We start from the raw sequence: 17,596 nt of genomic DNA, 5'->3' as shown, positions 1-17,596 counted from the left end.
TGGAACAGGAGTTGAATCCTGGGTAGCTGTTTCCCTATTACTTGAAGAACAAAGACTGTTTCTAGGCATGGAGGGCTGCTATTTATAAATCTTGTTTTTATATTTTTTGAAGTTTTCTAGTTTATTCTTTTAAAAAGATGATGCTAAAGGGACAAGCTGGAACACCCTAAGGCAGGAAACTTCCTTGGTGAGATTTTTAAAATTCCACAGAAATATTAATCTGCCATTGTTTTGCTTGGGACTCTAGAAAACTTCATTGTTTTCTGTTTTTACTCTCAGTTCTGTAGGATATTTAATTTTTAAAACATGGTTCATTCAGAAGCTAGTAAGTAACAAGAGTGTTTCAGTGTATTAGACAATAGCATTTATAGATAGAATTTTTATATCTCTCCTTTAATATTGGATCACAGAATTGCCACACACTGAAGTTTCCAACTCTAAACAACAAATGATCAAAACACATGGATCACTCACACAGGGGGGTCTTAGGAAAAAGAAAAGGTGGCAGAAGTGGGGAGAGGCTCAAACACTGTGACATCAGAAGATCAGATTTTTCTGAAAACTAATTTTACACCCAGCTTTTCAGTTCTTTTTAAATATTGGTGTTTCTTGGCTGATGATCACTGAATAGGATCACACAGATGAAATAACACTTCTCATTTTCCAGGCATAATTAAATTCAACAAAAGCAATATTCAAAACAGAGATTAATACACAATGGATAATTATGTGCACTGAGTTCTGTCTCCCAGCATAGAGAACCTAATTAGACCTTAAGGGACAATGCATCTCTGCTAATCATGTGTGCCAGTCACAGCCCATGTGCCCTCAACTTCTAGCACTCTGTCGATTGTTGAATATTATTCAGCTGTTTGTTTTTCTCAGTGCAAATTTCCCATACTTCATTTTCTGTTTTGAACACTTTCTCATATTAATGAGATAATTGCAACATTTAATTTTTTTGTTAAATGCAAATGGTTTTAATTATCCTTCTAGAATTACATGCACATATATGCAGAGAAACCGCACTGAAATTTTAAAATTTGAATTGTTTGCTATTATAATGAAATAAAAGCTGTCTCAACATGATTTAGCAGTGGATTTTATTAGTGCATTATGCACATAAACTCCATTTACTGGTGGTAGCTTAGCGTTTGTTCAAATTAAAGAACTTATTCTGTCCATAACTCAAAAGTCATTGGTTCTAATTTTTGAGGTCGTTTCAATTAATAAAATGAAAAGTGTTTGACAATGCCAAACTATAAGTATTACTTCTGTAGCCCTGTTTCATTCTTAACTTTTCCCCCCGTATTCATTAGAAATTATAAAATGCAATTGGCTTTGTTTTAAATAGAAGGTTTTTTTCAGGCAATTTCTTTGGTTTGAGGAGATCTGAATGAGTCTGTAAAACTAGACTGTAAAATAAAATAAGTTTAAATAAAATTCCATTAGAACAGTCAAAACCCAGAGAGATCAGTCTAGAATAAAGAATTTAAAGGAATTCACTATGAGAATGAAAACTGCTGTTTATACAGACAGATGGAACTTTGGAGGTAGAAAATCTCCTCAAATATGTATTGGTTACAGGTATATGACTGCACAAATACTGGTATTAAAAAGTCATTTAAGCTCATTAATTTAACACAGTGGTTTTCAACCACTGATATTCATCAGAATCATCTGTAAAGTTTTTTTTTTCTTCCTTATTTTTAAAAACACACATGCCTGGACCAGCTCGTGGAGATTTTGACTCAAGAATTTTGGAAAAGAGCATGTAAATCTGGAGGATTACAGTCTCCACCAATAATTCAGATTTATTTGAAATTGAGATTGAAGAAACTTATTTATAGATTTAAAAAATAATTGATTAAATCAATTAACTACACACCTGAATCCTCCTCCCTAAGTCTTTAAGAAGAAAAATAGTCAATAGAAGCCGACCTATGTGTCGCTCATAAATTGGGATTATGACAGGAAATTTAAAATAACTATGCAAGATATATTAAGGAATAAAGCAAAAAAGGTTGATATATTTAACAGCTGAGCAATTTTAACCAAGAAATAGATGACAGAGAAATGTAACATCAAAACAGACACAAATGAAATATCTAAATAGAATATAAACTATATCTATATTCAAAGATATATATTAGGTATGTTTTATTAAACCACTGACATTCCTGGAGACTTATTTCTGTGAGGAAGTTCCTGAGCCTCTGTTCTCTTTTTTTTACTGAACTAAAAATTATTGATCTAGAAGTATGAAATAATAAACAAAGCTAAATGCCAGCATTTAGGCCAAAGTCAAATATTAAGAGCTTTATTGTACAGGACTCATGATTTGATTGGGAGGCATATTTCTGGGATTGATGTTATTCATCTCTCTGAACATTTTTAATCTTTATCAAGTTCATGCTGGGAAATTACCATAAGTCATAAATGGGATAAATACAGAAGATCACCATGGAATGGAAAAAAGTGCTTACAGAGGATCCAAGAAATATCTGAAGCATATGAAGACCAGGCTATGAAATTACTGTTTTCTGGGAATTCCCTAGCAGTCCAGTGGTTAGGACTTGGCACTTTCATTGCCAGGGGCCTGGGTTTCATCCCTGGTAGGGGAACTAAGATCTGTGCAAGCTGCACAGTGTGGCCAAAAAAAATAAATAAATAAAAAATAAATTACTGTTTTCCTTAATCTAGACCTGAAAAACAGGAAAATTATATGAGAAACTTTTGTTTCTTGGAATTTGAAGGTGAATACTTGACTTAAGAATCTCTCTGTTGACTTAAGAACCTCAATTCCCCATGAAAAATAAACTTAGGTTATTAGATTATAATAAAACAAAGGCCCTTTTTGGTTCTAAATTCTATGATCATGGAATTTAAATAGCAATGATCCTGACAACAGACATTGAAATAGTGTAGAGTAAGAATCACAACATTTTAAAACTCTTGCGATAGCCACCTGAAAAATCAATGGAGATTTTGGTAAGTTGAAATTACCATGGTATCAAAATGAGTCACAAAATGGAAACATTTTTCCTTGGTAAACAACCTATTGACTTGATTTGCTTCTCTATGGAGGAAATGAAATCAGAAGGAAATAGAAAGTTATAGGCAGAAAGAGCTGAAGTGTTGATACTCAGAATGAATTCTGAATTTGTCTCTAAGTGTGTACATTCCTGGGAAATCTACCTAAACTAGGTAAGCCTCAGCTTACCCAAATATAATACAGGAATAATAATAGTCACTTCAAGATATTGTTGAGAAAATCAGTGACAGTGTTCTTAGTGAAATACTTGTCATGATAGATGCTCATGAATAAATATTATGGTATCCTGAAAATTAAATTCATTCAAGGTATGCTATTGTGGAAAACATTATATTAGCTTCTACAGGTAGGTAGTATTTTCTTAATATATTTACACACAGATAATTTACTTTACTATGGAAAAAGGTTTAGAAGATTAAATCGTAGGATACAATTCAGTTGGTTAAATTCAGGGTAGAAGATAGTAAACAGGCCCAAGTAACCAGCTAAGGAGTGACTCACAGATTTCAGAGAATCCAAAATTTTTGTTTTTCACATTTAATGTGAATTAGTTGCCAAGAGATTCAACTATGTTTTCCTTACCTACTATGTTATATCTGCTCGAAATACATATTTGAAATTATATTTGTAGTAAGACAGTTTAAAGTCTTAAATTCTAGTTGTTTTGAAAGTACAATTCAAGTACTAAACTTGAAACCTTGGCTTCCACAACCATTTTCTTACTCTCAAGCCCCTTTCAGTCTACAGAAAAGAATTTTCTGTGTTGTTATCATTTTTCCCTTCTCCCTCCTCCTCACAAATTCATCTGTGAAAGTCTCATTTTCTGCTTTGCCATACTGTTGCCTAACATGTGTTTGCTTCCCTCTTTCTCCCATGGCAAGAATTCATTAAAAGAAATGATAACTAAATGAATGGCTTTCATTCATTTAATTTAAGATATGTGAGTGGGAGTGTTCTCAAATAGCTAAACCATCTAGGTTAAAAAGTGACTCATTAGACTAAATGTGACAACTTTTGGCACAGAGTTTCCATTGATAAATAAAATAATCAGAGCTTATGGTCTGGGCCTAGAAAACACATGCCAACAAACAAAACCTACACCACTAGGAACCATTCCTACTACAACTATGCTCCCATAGTCACATTGGTTACATTATAACTGACCTTACAAAGTGGATATTCAAGCTCTGTGGGAACAACATAGCATATACAAAGCACAATTACCAAAGAGAAGAAAGGGTAGTTTTAAGCATTAGTGTCTAGTCAGCATTGTGATTTAGTTTTCCAGGGCTAAAGTTATTTGGGAAAAATTTATAACTTTATAGAGCTTAACCCATTGCTGCATTGATAGACTAAGCCCTTGTTTTAGCGTGCCTCCTTACTAAAAAAAAAAAAGTCAAAAAATGTAGTAGTTGTAATTCCATCATTCATCTTTGAAAAAGAGGAGAAATCACCACTACATCCCCGCTTATACACACACAACACATAACTAATGGTCAAATTTATAAAATATAGTGTTTTTGTTTGTATTGCCACAAAGATGATGGAACTTGAATCAGAAGTGTGGCATAGCTTCAAAACTATTTTGTTTGATATCCTTCCGGACCAGTAACCCATCCCAGTGTGATAATAGTGCTGGTGGAATGAGAATCAGTCATTCTCAATACCATACTTTCCAAAAAATATAGCTATTCAATAGAGAAGATCAAGTTAGAAGGAAAATATATGCGATAAAAATAAGAGAGGCAAACCCCAAAACATACGTCTTTTTTTTTTTTTTTTTTTTTTTTTTTTGTGGTATGCGGGCCTCTCACTGTTGTGGCCTCCCCCGTTGCGGAGCGCAGGCTCCGGACGCGCAGGCTCAGCGGCCATGGCTCACGGGCCCAGCCGCTCCGCGGCATATGGGATCCTCCCAGACCGGGGCACGAACCCGTATCCCCTGCATCGGCAGGCGGACTCTCAACCACTTGCGCCACCAGGGAGGCCCAAACATACGTCTTGATAATATTTCCAAAGTCCCAGAAAGGGGAGATGGGTTAGATAGGCTGAGGGTAATACCAGGGACAGAGGTAATTCTGCTTTCCTTCTTATTTAGTATTCTGGGAAAAGATTGCCTGAAAGCTGTCCTCCTGCCCCACATATACCCCAGGGATCAATGACATTAAAGTAAAATTAGTGATAGAATGTGTAAAATATATAGGCAGAGGGAGACTGTGATTTGGCTCTGCTAAGCCACTGCCTGGGCAGAGGGTCAGGTGTAAGTCACAGAAGAGTCTCTGAGTTCTGCCTCAGCAGCAGAGTCAAGATGGAAAGGACGGTAGAGCCTGGAGACCACTTGGCCCTGCGGACTTGAGAAGGAACTCACAACCTTTACTACTGGGCACCCGCAGGGCCATCTGTGGTAACAGCCCACCAACCCCACTTCCCCTGTCAACACCCAACATATACCTGGGCACAGGAATTACACCAGTTGACACTCAGATGAAGGCCATGATATCTTTACATGGTGATATCATATTGAAGAGGAAGAAAGTAGGTGAAAATCTGAAAAATCAAATCTAAGAACTGATCTAAAAACATGGTTAAGTTTTAAAATAAGATAACTTTTTTTTTTTTTGGCCACACTGTACAGCTTGTAGGAGATCTTAGATCCCAACCAGGGATCAAACCCAGGCCCCCTGCAGTGGAAGCGTGGATTCTTAACTTCTGGACCGTCAGGAAAGTGCCCCAAATAAGATAACATTTATAATTTGAACTAAAAATTCGTGGTTTTATTTTCCCCTCTGCTAGCTTGAATAATGGTGGTTCACCAAGAAATTCAGATCAGTTAAAAACAAGGAAAGAAAGAATGGAAGGAAGGAAGGAAAGAATGGAGGAAGGAAGGAGGGAAGGAAGGAAAGAAAAAGAACGAAAGAAAGAGAAAGGAGGGAGGGAGGGAGGAAGAAAACTGAAATGTCTGCCAGAAGACAGGAATAATACTAATTACGATTTTAAGATAAATGCATTCTTAAGATGTTAGTACAACTTGCTTAGTATTCTGATTTCTTCCTCAATAAAATCTCAATGTCCACTTGGCAAGCGTGTGGTCAATTGCTGGTCATATGAATTGGTTTTTTCAAAGAAATTTTACAATGCAGCTCTACCACCCCCAAAAGCACATACACACTACTATTGAAAATAAATTCCATCGAATTTACTGCTTTTTTTTTTTTTTTTTTTTTTGCGGTACGCGGGCCTCTCACTGCTGTGGCCTCCCCCGTTGCGGAGCACAGGCTCCGGATGCGCAGGCTCAGTGGCCATGGCTCACGGGACCAGCCGCTTTGCGGCATGTGGGATCTTCCCGGACCGGGGCACAAACCCGCGTCCCCTGCATTGGCAGGCGGACTATCAACCGCTGCACCACCAGGGAAGCCCTACTGCTTTTAATTTTAACAGGATTTAATAAAATATAATGATAACTTTTGATTTTTTAAATAGTACATCCATATTTAAATAAGTATTAATTATCATGTCCATATTTAAATAACAGAAATTGTTTCACTTAGAAACTTAGATCTACATGAAGAAAGAAAGACCAATAGAAAAGGAGTTAATGAAGCTAAAAAAATAATCTGAATTGATGGAGCGCAGGGACTTTTAAGGTGGTGAAATTATTTTGTATGATATTGTAATGGTCAATACATGTCCATTGTACATTTGTCAAAACCCAGAAGAATGTAAAACAACATATGTGAACCCTGTTGGAAACTAAGGGCCTTGATAATGAGGTGTCACTATTGTTTCATCAGTTGCAACAAATGTACCACAGTGACCAGGGACGTTGATAGTGGAGGGGCTGTGTTTGTGCAGGGTAGGTAGCTGTAGGAACTCTCTCAGTACTTTCTGCTTAATTTTGCTGTGATCCTGAAACTTCTCTTAAAAAAATCTTTTATAAAAAAAATTTAAAAATAACTGTTGCATTGTTTGATCATGGAGTGTAGATTCAGAAGATCTGAAGTTCTAGTCTTATTCTGGAAGTTTTCATAGCATTGGATAAATCTCCAAACATTTATTACTTCATGTCTTCTCGAAAAAGTGAAATCATGCTTACATCCTCCTATGCCTATTGCAAAGAAAAGTAAATTTAAAGGATAATTTGGCTTTAACCCATGCTTTGCCACTGATTTATTGGGTGATGAAAGTCAATTTGCTCTTCCTTAGATTCTCATTTGGATAATAGGAATAATAATGTCTCACTTCATCTCTTCACAGGGTTTTTTTTGGGAAACCCCCAAATTATATGGCATATATGAAAGACATGTATAAAGCATACTTTTTCTAATCAATGGCAATGTTTGTTATATCTTTCACCAAGACTCTCTCGTTCTGCCTATTCATATTCTCTCTCTCTCTTTTTGCTCTCTGTCTCTCTGCCTCCGTCTCTCTCTCACACACATGCACATACACACACAAACACAAGTACATCCCACACACAGTGCTTCCAGTACTAAGATCTTGTTGAAGAATAGAGGTAAGAAACTAAACATATACTGTAAAGGGTCCCACTGATTCTCTATTGTTTGATCAATAACATCTATCATTCATTTAAAGGCATGATAGATACTTCAACAAAGTAATCAAACTAGTGCTGAAGTGATGCACTCCGCAACTGTACCTCCACCTTCCTAATACTGTTGTATATAGAAAAGAGATAACAGGTTTCCCACACAGGTGGTATTGAGGTACAGTAGGAAATGAAATGAAGCCCCATCAAAGTATCCTGACACACAGTTGTGTATAATGAAACTTTGTCTTGATCAAAAACTGCACAAAAATATTTTCTAATTACCAATTTATGAGGAAAAATTAATCAGGATGACTTCATTCTCAGGAATAATCCTAGGTACTTCTTTTTTTATTTTCTGGTATCTGCTGTATATGATAATTCCATTTAAATTTATAACATAAAATATGTGAGGACTCTCAGATGTTAAAAACGAAATGACCTCAGTTCAACTCAATGCCTCATCTTCTTTATACTTCAAGAGTAACGAGAGAAAGTGGGGAAAAGAATGAGAGACAACTCTTATAATTTGGAGCTTAAATTTTATCTACCCCTGAGTTATTAGAAAACTACTTGCAATCTTCACTAAACTCAAAGGGTATGCAGTAAACAATCGATTAATTAAAAATCAATAGTGTCAAGAAACTTCATGCTTCTGTCAATAGAGAATTGAGTGAATTTAACCTCATCAGAAAAAATCTTGAATTATAGGTCTGTTTTCCATTGTATTTAGTCATTCCATGTACATGGACAGTGACATGGATATGACAAAAAGACCAAATAGTTATTTTTGTTTTGATGGGAAATTGTGAGGAGTATGCTTTAACGTAAATTATTTGTGAATTCTTTGGTAAAGTTGGTAAACTACTTGGAAGCTCTCATAGTGGAAGCAGATTACAGCAAATGTTAATTTCAGTGTTTGACAGTCAGTTCTATCTCTAATGAGCCTAGAGAAACAGAGAAGCACAAACCTCAATAAACAATAATGGATCATGGCAGTATAATTATTATAATGTTCATGATCCTTTTTTTCTTTTTGGAGGGTTATTATAAATGAAAGTAGGTATTTGATAATACACTCTCTAACCATTAAAAAATCTACACAACAGGACATCTTCTATGCCCTATTTTTGACACTGACTCGTTTGATACCTTTGACTTATATATTAAGAGAAAATGGAAAATTAAAAGTATCCAAGTGAGGTGAAAATGAGTTCAGAAAATGAATATTACATAGCAAGCACCCTATTGTTTTCAGGTTAAGAAGTTCCCAAACTCCAGCCCAAATATCATAGCACTCAAAATTAGATTTTGCCTATTCAAAGTTAAGCAAATATAAAATTTTTGAGGTAAGGAATGTGTCAAAAGAAAGAACAAAGTTTCAAATGGTCACCAGAGGGCATAAAGCACTTTGGAATAACTGTTACAAAATACTTTAAATTTGCTCAGACGAGATAGCAAGACCCATAAATGCCATAGTGTGGGCAGGAGGTTTCAAGCTAAAAATATTAATAGCCTCCTATGTTACCACAAAATATATGTACTTTGAAGTAGAACTTATAAGTAAAGACAATCACCTTCTTTACCCAGAGTCACCTTCCTAAAGGGAAATTTTATTCTTGAAAGGGCAGAGTAGACCAAACTTAATCAATAGATAGTGGCTAAACGTTTACTTGACTTGAGTTTATGGTCATGGGTGACATTTCAAAGCTGCATCTAAGGTGACCATGTAGAATTCTCATTAAAAACAATTAAAATGTAACTGCATCATTGAGACATAAGAATAAATAGATAATGGATTTTTAGACCCATCAGACTTAGTTGTCTTACCTCTACTGAACTGCATAGAAAAATAGCACTGATACAATTATATCATCACCTCACTTCAAAAATGTAATGGTGGGCTTCCCTGGTGGTGCAGTGGTTGAGAGTCCGCCTGCCGATGCAGGGGACACGGGTTCTTGCCCTGGTCCGGGAAGATCCCATATGCCGCGGAGCGGCTAGGCCCGTGAGTCATGGCTGCTGAGCTTGCATGTCTGGAGCCTGTGCTCCGCAACGGGAGAGGCCACAACAGTGAGAGGCCTGCGTACCGCAAAAAAAAAAAAAAAAAAAAAATGTAATGGTTTACCTAGAACAATGATTTTCAACCTTTTTGGTCTCAGGAGACTTCTACACTACTAAAACTATTGAGGAGCTCAAAGAAACTTTGGTTTATTTGGGTCTATCTCCATTTACTATGCTAGATATTAAAACTTGACATTTTGAAGACAAGAATGTAAATACACACCACTTTCCCATTAAAATAAAGATGTCACTGTATGTCATGTAGACTATGGAAAACTTCATTGTGCTCTTTTGAGAGAATGAGAGCAAAAAAGTGAATATACTGTCTTAGCATTATTATAAAAAGAGTTTTGACCTCATGAATGCCCCGAAAAGGTCTCAAAGAGCCCCAGAGTGCCACAAACAACACTTTGAGAACTACTGGCCTGGAAGACACAAATTCTTGCTATCATGTACTTCACATCCTGTTCAGTACTTCATTTTTAGAACTCTTTCTGCCCACAGTCTTTCTGTGTCTCTCTGTATCTCTCTGTATTCTTTTACAATGTCCATTTATTCATCCTTAACACGGAATATTTACTGCATGCCTTTGTGCCTGGTATTGGTCTAGGTCAACAGGGAAGGTACCATCCTTGCCTCCAATATCTGAGAGTGTAGGAGAATCTTACCATACAACTGGACAACCATGATTGACTCATGCTCTTTGCTCCATCTGCCTTTCTCTCCCTATTGCCCCAAATTGAAAACTCTTACTTATCCTTCAAGCCCAAGGTCAAACATTTCTTTCCAAGTGAATTTTGTCCTGATGTTGTAACCAGCTTGATGCTTGTTTTTTACACTGCACAACACTTTACGAAAATGGTCCATTACTCTTTTTATTTGTTTTTCTTTATATAAAGAAAGTCATTGCATAATCCACAAGAAATTAAAGTATCCTTGAGGCACTGAAGACAGTTTACTGTTTGGAAAATGAGAGCAGTTGTCCTGTTTATGTTGTGTAGGTTGGGGACCTCTTAGGGACAACCGGGATGGTGACATTAAGTGATGTGCATGGGTATTCTGTTTTCCAAAGTCTCTTTTGTTTAAGGGGTTGGAAGGGAAAACTTGTCTGGATCATCTAGGAGGAAAAGAGCCACAAGGAATGGATGCCCCCCCATATCTAGACCCAACAGCCCTGGTGGGGTTGGTGCTGTTAGGAGAAGTGAGTAGTAAGACACACAACACTGGACATCTGCTAGTTCCTGGTCTCTCTTTGGCCTTTAGAGGGAAGAGGCTTGTTTCCCCCTTGAAGATCCAGGATGACAGACTGTCCTCCCTTGATAACTGGGCTCAAAGGAAAATTTTGCACTGGACTGATACGAGCAGCAGAATAACATGATAATACAGGTTATACTCATTGGCTCTAGAACTAGACTGTGTGAATTTAAATCAACCACTTACTAGCTATGGAAAGTTGGACAAATTGTTTAAGCTATTTGTGTTTCACTCTGCTCATTCATAACATTGGAATAATATTAATGCTTTCTTCATTGAAAAGAGTAAATCAGCATGTATATATAGTGTCTGACCCAAAAGAAGCATTAAGTAATTATTATTCTCACTGGAATATGAGGTTTATAAAATTAAAACACTTTTGTTTTCCTACCTGTTATGTTTCCAGCATCTGAAACAGGGCTTCGAACATAACATCAATCAATAACATTTGTTAAATGAATGGATGAAAGAATCCACAGTCAAATGGGTAGGGCCCATTGTCAAAGGCACTATCATTTTACTGAAAAATAAATTGCAGCTGCAGATCCACCAATCTTGTCTCTCTGTCTGTGACCGTGAAGTGGAGCTGAACCCCAATATTAGGACTGTGCCAATCTCTGGCTTTTGATGCTTTTAGAAGTTTGCAGGAATCCTATATAGAGACAGTAGGGTTGCATCAATTTTGCAATGTGGACTCAAACCAGTATTAATTTAATTGGAATAAAGTATAAGATAGCTGTATTTTATCTCTGTTTTGTGATATAGTTTTCACTGGTTATGTTTCCATCACAACACTTATCACACTGTATTATACTTACTTGTGTCTGTATCACATAATAACAAGAAAAATCTTATAGACTTAGAGAAATCAAACCAAATTTTAAGGAAGAGATTTTACATAGGGTGTGCTGTTAGGCAGTGGAATGAGTTACTGAGAACAAGGGAGAGGTCTTCTTTTATGTAAGTCTTCCAAAATAAGATACAGTTCAACCTGAATACTAAAAGCTGGTGTAGACTTTTTAAAACATTCCCTTTGCCTTTATCCTCTGTTCTCCCCACAATATTGCAGAAAGATAGGTCATATTAAATGGGAAATAAAAAGAGAGAGGTTTTCAATCTCTCCCTGACAGTGCTGTTTTTCATAAACATCCATCTTGTAAAGTATAGTGGTCTTTTTTTTTTCCATAGAAAAACACTGAAAGATAAACAAGATCCAAATCCATATTAGATTTGGAAAAGGAAAATTTGTGGGTAGAAAAAAAATCTACAAAACCATTGCATGCATTATGTTGTCAATATATCAACCAAAAGGAAACTCAGCCTTTTATAAACACTGTAATGGTCTTGACAACCTTCCTATGTAAACAAGTGAAATGTCAGCCTCTTAGGGAGAAGAATCATAGAGTTGCTTACTCAGGAAAAAAAAAAATAATGATTTAAAAGTGATTTTGGGGCCTCCCTGGTGGCGCAAGTGGTTGAGAGTCCGCCTGCCGATGCAGGGGATACGGGTTCGTGCCCCGGTCTGGGAGGATCCCATATGCCACGGAGCGGCTGGGCCCGTGAGCCATGGCCGCTGAGCCTGCGTGTCCGGAGCCTGCGCGTCCGGAGCCTGTGCTCCGCAACGGGGGAGGCCACAACAGTGAGAGGCCCGCATACCGCAAAAAAAAAAAAAAAAAAAAAAAAAAAAAAAAAAGTGATTTTGTAATGAACTTCAGATTTAAAAAAAGAGGGAGTTGGATTCAAGGATAGAGTAAATTAAACAGAATCATTTGATATGTGGAAGGATAGACCATTGATTCAGAATGGTGAAATTTATGAATCATTTGTCCTTTCTTTAATTCACTTTATTTTTTCACTTTATTTTAATATATACATTCTCTTGGTTATATCATGTTTTTTGGTAAATTAGGAATTTCAATGCCTTTGCTAGGGATTTACTATGTGCAGTTGTTTCTGGGTTCATTATCTCATTTAATTCTCACTACAGTCCTGTGAAACACACACTCTTAACCCCAGTATGTATAAAGTGGGTGAGGTTACCATTTAGAGGTTAAGTGCCTTATCAAGGTCATACAAGTTTAACTGAAAGAGATTGACTTTGAGGCTATGTCTCATAACCCTTTTGTTTTATGTTAAAAATGGTATATTTCTATAAATATATATAGAAATCAAGATCATATATTTCAAAAGTCTTGTGTTTTTTATTCCTTTTATGAACTACATTAACATAATAATACTTTGGCAAATGTACTCAGAAAATTTATACTATTTATCTTGTAGTATAAAGATTATAGTATCTTATATTGAAATTCCATTAGGATATGATTAACCATATGTTCTACAAATGAAAGAATACATTTTGTTCCATTTGAAAACTACGGGAGTTACAAAAATACAAAATATTACTACTGCTACTACTTTGAGAGATACAAGTGTTATGGAAAAAGCTGTTGTGAGAGAAGGTAACAGAATCCTTACATTCTGTAAATGGTCATTAATAGATAGAATAAAAGAAACATATCAGCCTTGGAAAAGCAAAGCAGAATCGGAGGCAAGTTTATCTAAAGACTAGTAAAGTAGCCATTGTATTTTCTAGACAGTCAGGTCTGAATCATATTCCTCGCCCACCTACATTTAGGATTCCCCAAGGTAAAAGCTGGGAACTTTCTCCTGTTCACCTTCCATCAGAGATTTCAATTCCCAGGTTGGTCCGCCATGTCTGAGCTTACCAGGGCAAAGCTCTACCTTGTGGTTTATCAGAGTATACGGTAGATCTTATACTCACTCCTTTGCTCCCAGGGCAGAACCAGGCTGCCGTGATAATAATTTAGAAAAATATAACAAAGTGCAGATTTGATTTAAGAAAATTTGTTCAGAACCTGACTTTGTTCATTGTGCATGTGCCATGAGATGAAAATGGGCAGAAGCCTAGGGGCCGGGTAAAATTCGCTGATAAACGTTTCCTTCCTGCATACTCTGGAGATTTTTCTGTTGCCCTCATCTTTTCCCTGATCACTAGCAAACACATCTGTGAATGTGCTGTTCAGTCCATTTAATACCAATGCCACACATTAATTTTCAAGAAGAGTGCTGTGTCTTTTTTTTTTTTTTGAGAAATATAATCCAATATGCTCTTTTGAATAACACGTAATTTATAAAGTAGCTAATGTTTTAGACAGATGTTAAGTCAAGGCTGACTTGTTTCTCTTCAAAAAGTTACAGATATGGACAAATTAAACAGACATCTAAGTTTTCAGAGGCTAATGAAACACAGATACTTTTTCAGCTTTCTAAGCACATACTATAGGAAATTTTTACATTGCTTGGCAAATCAGTTTACTTCTTAAGAACAAAAGGGAAAATAAGAAAGCACTGATACAATTAGGTACTAGAATATGTTGCTTTATTTTTTATATTAAAGATTACATTGACAAAATATGCCCTTAGAGGAAATAAGAAATAAGTATGCTTCAAGGTTTGAGCATCTGGTTTCTGTTTCTATCATTTTTATTTTGCTCTGAGTTATTTTTCTTTGGTTTATAGGGCCTGAGAACAAATTATCTAGCTGTGTAACCAAAATGAATTACCATGTGAAAGCAGAGTTACCTTGAAATCTCTGTGGCATTCAGCATCTCTGCAGGGCTCCAGATACACCACCTACTCAGCTGGAGCTGGTCTGTTTCCCAGGCCAGGAATTAGGTGGACAGAGTAAGACTGTGACAGCAGGTGAAGTGATTCACCGTCGTAAGAGGATGTGGGAGATAAGTGACAATCAGTTTTGATGAATGAGAACCCTCAGATTTCCATTTTACAGTCTGTATTATAATTTGGGACACAGAGGGAGAAACCATGATGCTTTCTGGTAAAAGTACACTGTTTTGGCTCTTGTGCACTGTAGCAGTAAAGTACAGATGTCTGAGGTGGAAGAGGGTGAGAGGAACATACTGAGCTATGTCTGGGAACATCAGGAGTGCATATTGTTTTTGGCCTTTCCTAGGCTTTCATGAATACAGCGAGATAACATAATATATGGTTAATATAAAACCAAATTCCGTGTTTAAAATGTGAGCTTATTCCCCTTGAAGGTGTTATGTTTCTAGATTTGATTTCTTTCTATAACCAGACATGAAGTGTATCCCTACTGCAAGAACACTTTTGTAATAGTAGGCGAGAAGTAAAACAGGTAAAACTTCCTGAAAAATTAAATGTTTAAGTAGCCTTCCACCATGATTGCTGCTATCAGATATCAGCACACCGCAAGAGCCACATCTCACTTTCTTATGTTTAAGAAGCAGGCACTGATAACCACAGGGGGAAAAAGTCTACAGTGTTTAGATTCTATAAGTGGATGATGAAGCAGCATCAGGCCTATTGTTTTCTATTGCTGTGTGGTGTTTTCTGTAACCTACACTTACTGTACAATTTCTGACTTCTTGCATAACTAAGATCACCTCTCTTCATTAAGAGAATAGTAGCCCAAATCAGAGTCTTTTCTGTGGTTTCCATGATAGAAAAAGAAAAAAAAAAGAAAAAAGAAAAACAAGCTTGAATTAGTTGGGAAAATAATTTTCTCACTTTAAAATGAGTACATCAGTCATGCAATTAGAAATGAAAATTAGAATTAGATCATACCTTGAAGAGGATCTGTATTTTTCATACATCTTGGAATGGTCAAGGTCAAATAGCCCACTTAAGATAATTGAAATGTTTGATAGAATGGCATTCAATGATGGTAAATGAAAATTATGAGGGATGTGTACAAAGTTTTAAAAGTATATGATAGACTGATAATTTAAAATAGTATAGTACATGAAATGAGTGTACTATGACTGTAACATTAAAATGAGGGCATGTGTAAGTTAATATGCACAAATTAAAATAGAATTGTGTAACATTTATATCATGCTTTCTCTAATTATTTAATATTAAAATATGTTGCTAATATTATTTTTTAATAAAGGCAATGATAAATAGTCACAAAATAGTAATAAAGAAATTATATATTTTCATTTTGTGATATTTCAGATGTTTGGATGAAACAAGTTACAGAAAATAGGAGTGACATGAGCAAGACGGTAGATTAGGAAGCCCTGAATCTTCTTTTGTCCAATGAACACACTGATTCAGCAACAACTCATGGGCAAATTCCCTTTATGATAAATCTAAAAACTAATTGAAAGACTTTAGTAGCTGAGGCAAACATGAAAACAGACTCACTGAAGCCAGTAGGGAGAAAAAAGACACTTTCTTATCAGAATTCCTACTGCTGACACAGTACCGTACAATCAGGAAGAGAACCCTCACTTCCAGCTTCTCCCAGGATAGGTAAAGAGAGGCCAGTCTGTGAAGACCAGGAGAGGTGACTGCTTTGTCTAATGCAGAGAAACCAACATAGAGAGTCAAGGAAAGTGAAGAAATGGATAAATAAGTTCCAAACAGAAGAACAAGATAAATCTCCAGAAACTGATATTAATAAATCAATTGATACTAATAAGAGAGAATTAAAATAACTGTCATAGAGATGCCTACCAAGGTCAAGAAAATAATGCATGAACAAACTGAGAACTTCAACAGAGATAGAAAAAATTTTTAAAGTACTAAAGAGAATCCAAGAAGTTGAAGAACACAATAACCAAAATGAAAAATTCACTAGAAGGGTTTAAAATCAGACTAGGTCAAGCAAAAGAAAGGAGCAATTTATTCAAATATAAGTCATTGGAAATAGTTCAGTGAGGGGAGCAAAAAGAAAAAAGAATAAAAAAGAATAGAGAAAGCTTAAGAAATTAATGCTCATTATAAAGAAAAACAATATGTGCATTATGGGAGTCCCAGCAAGAGAAGGTAGAGAGAAAGAACCAGGAAGTTTACTCAAATAATGGCTAAAAACTTCCCAAATCTGGAGAAGAAAATGTACGTCTAGATCCAGGATGCCCAAGGCATACCACAAAAGAGGAATCCAAACAAATCCACACACCAAGACATATTATAAACAAATTGCCAAAGGTCACAGACAGAGAGAATTTTGAGAACAGCCAAAGTAAAGCAACTTTACATGTAAAGCAACTTTACATGTAAAGCAACTTGTCACGTACAAGGGAACTCCCATGATAAATTCAGTGAATTTTCAGCAGAAACCTTGCAGGCCAGAGGGGAGTGGGATGATATATTCAAAGTTGGGAAAGAAAAGATTTACTAACCGAAAATACTATACCTGGCAAAACTATCCTTTAAAAATGAAGGCGAGATATCGAGACTCTTAGACAAAGAAGAGCTGAAAGAGTTTATTACTACTAGATTGCCTTACAAGAAATACTAAAGGAAACAAAAGGAATGCTAAAAAAACCCAACATGATAGCATAAGAAAGTATAAACTTGTTAGTAAAGGTAAGTATATAGACAAACACAAAATACTATAATACTGTAACTGTGAGTAAATCACTTAATTCTAGCATAAAAGAAGACAAAAGTATTAAAAATAACTATAAAAATATGTTAATAAATAAATACACAATATATAGATGTAAATTGTGACAATGCATAAAATGTGGAGGAAGGAGAAGTAAAAGTGTTAGGGATTTAAATTAACACTTTTATAAATTCCATGCTTCTCTTCAGGAAAGCCCTGTGAGCCAAAACACTAGGATAAGCAGCTGGGCCCATTCCCTCTGGGTTTTGGGCAT

Source organism: Mesoplodon densirostris, chromosome 4, assembly GCF_025265405.1.
Source record: "Mesoplodon densirostris isolate mMesDen1 chromosome 4, mMesDen1 primary haplotype, whole genome shotgun sequence".
Taxonomy (NCBI): Eukaryota; Metazoa; Chordata; class Mammalia; order Artiodactyla; family Ziphiidae; genus Mesoplodon; species Mesoplodon densirostris.
This window is presented reverse-complemented; position numbering follows the sequence as displayed.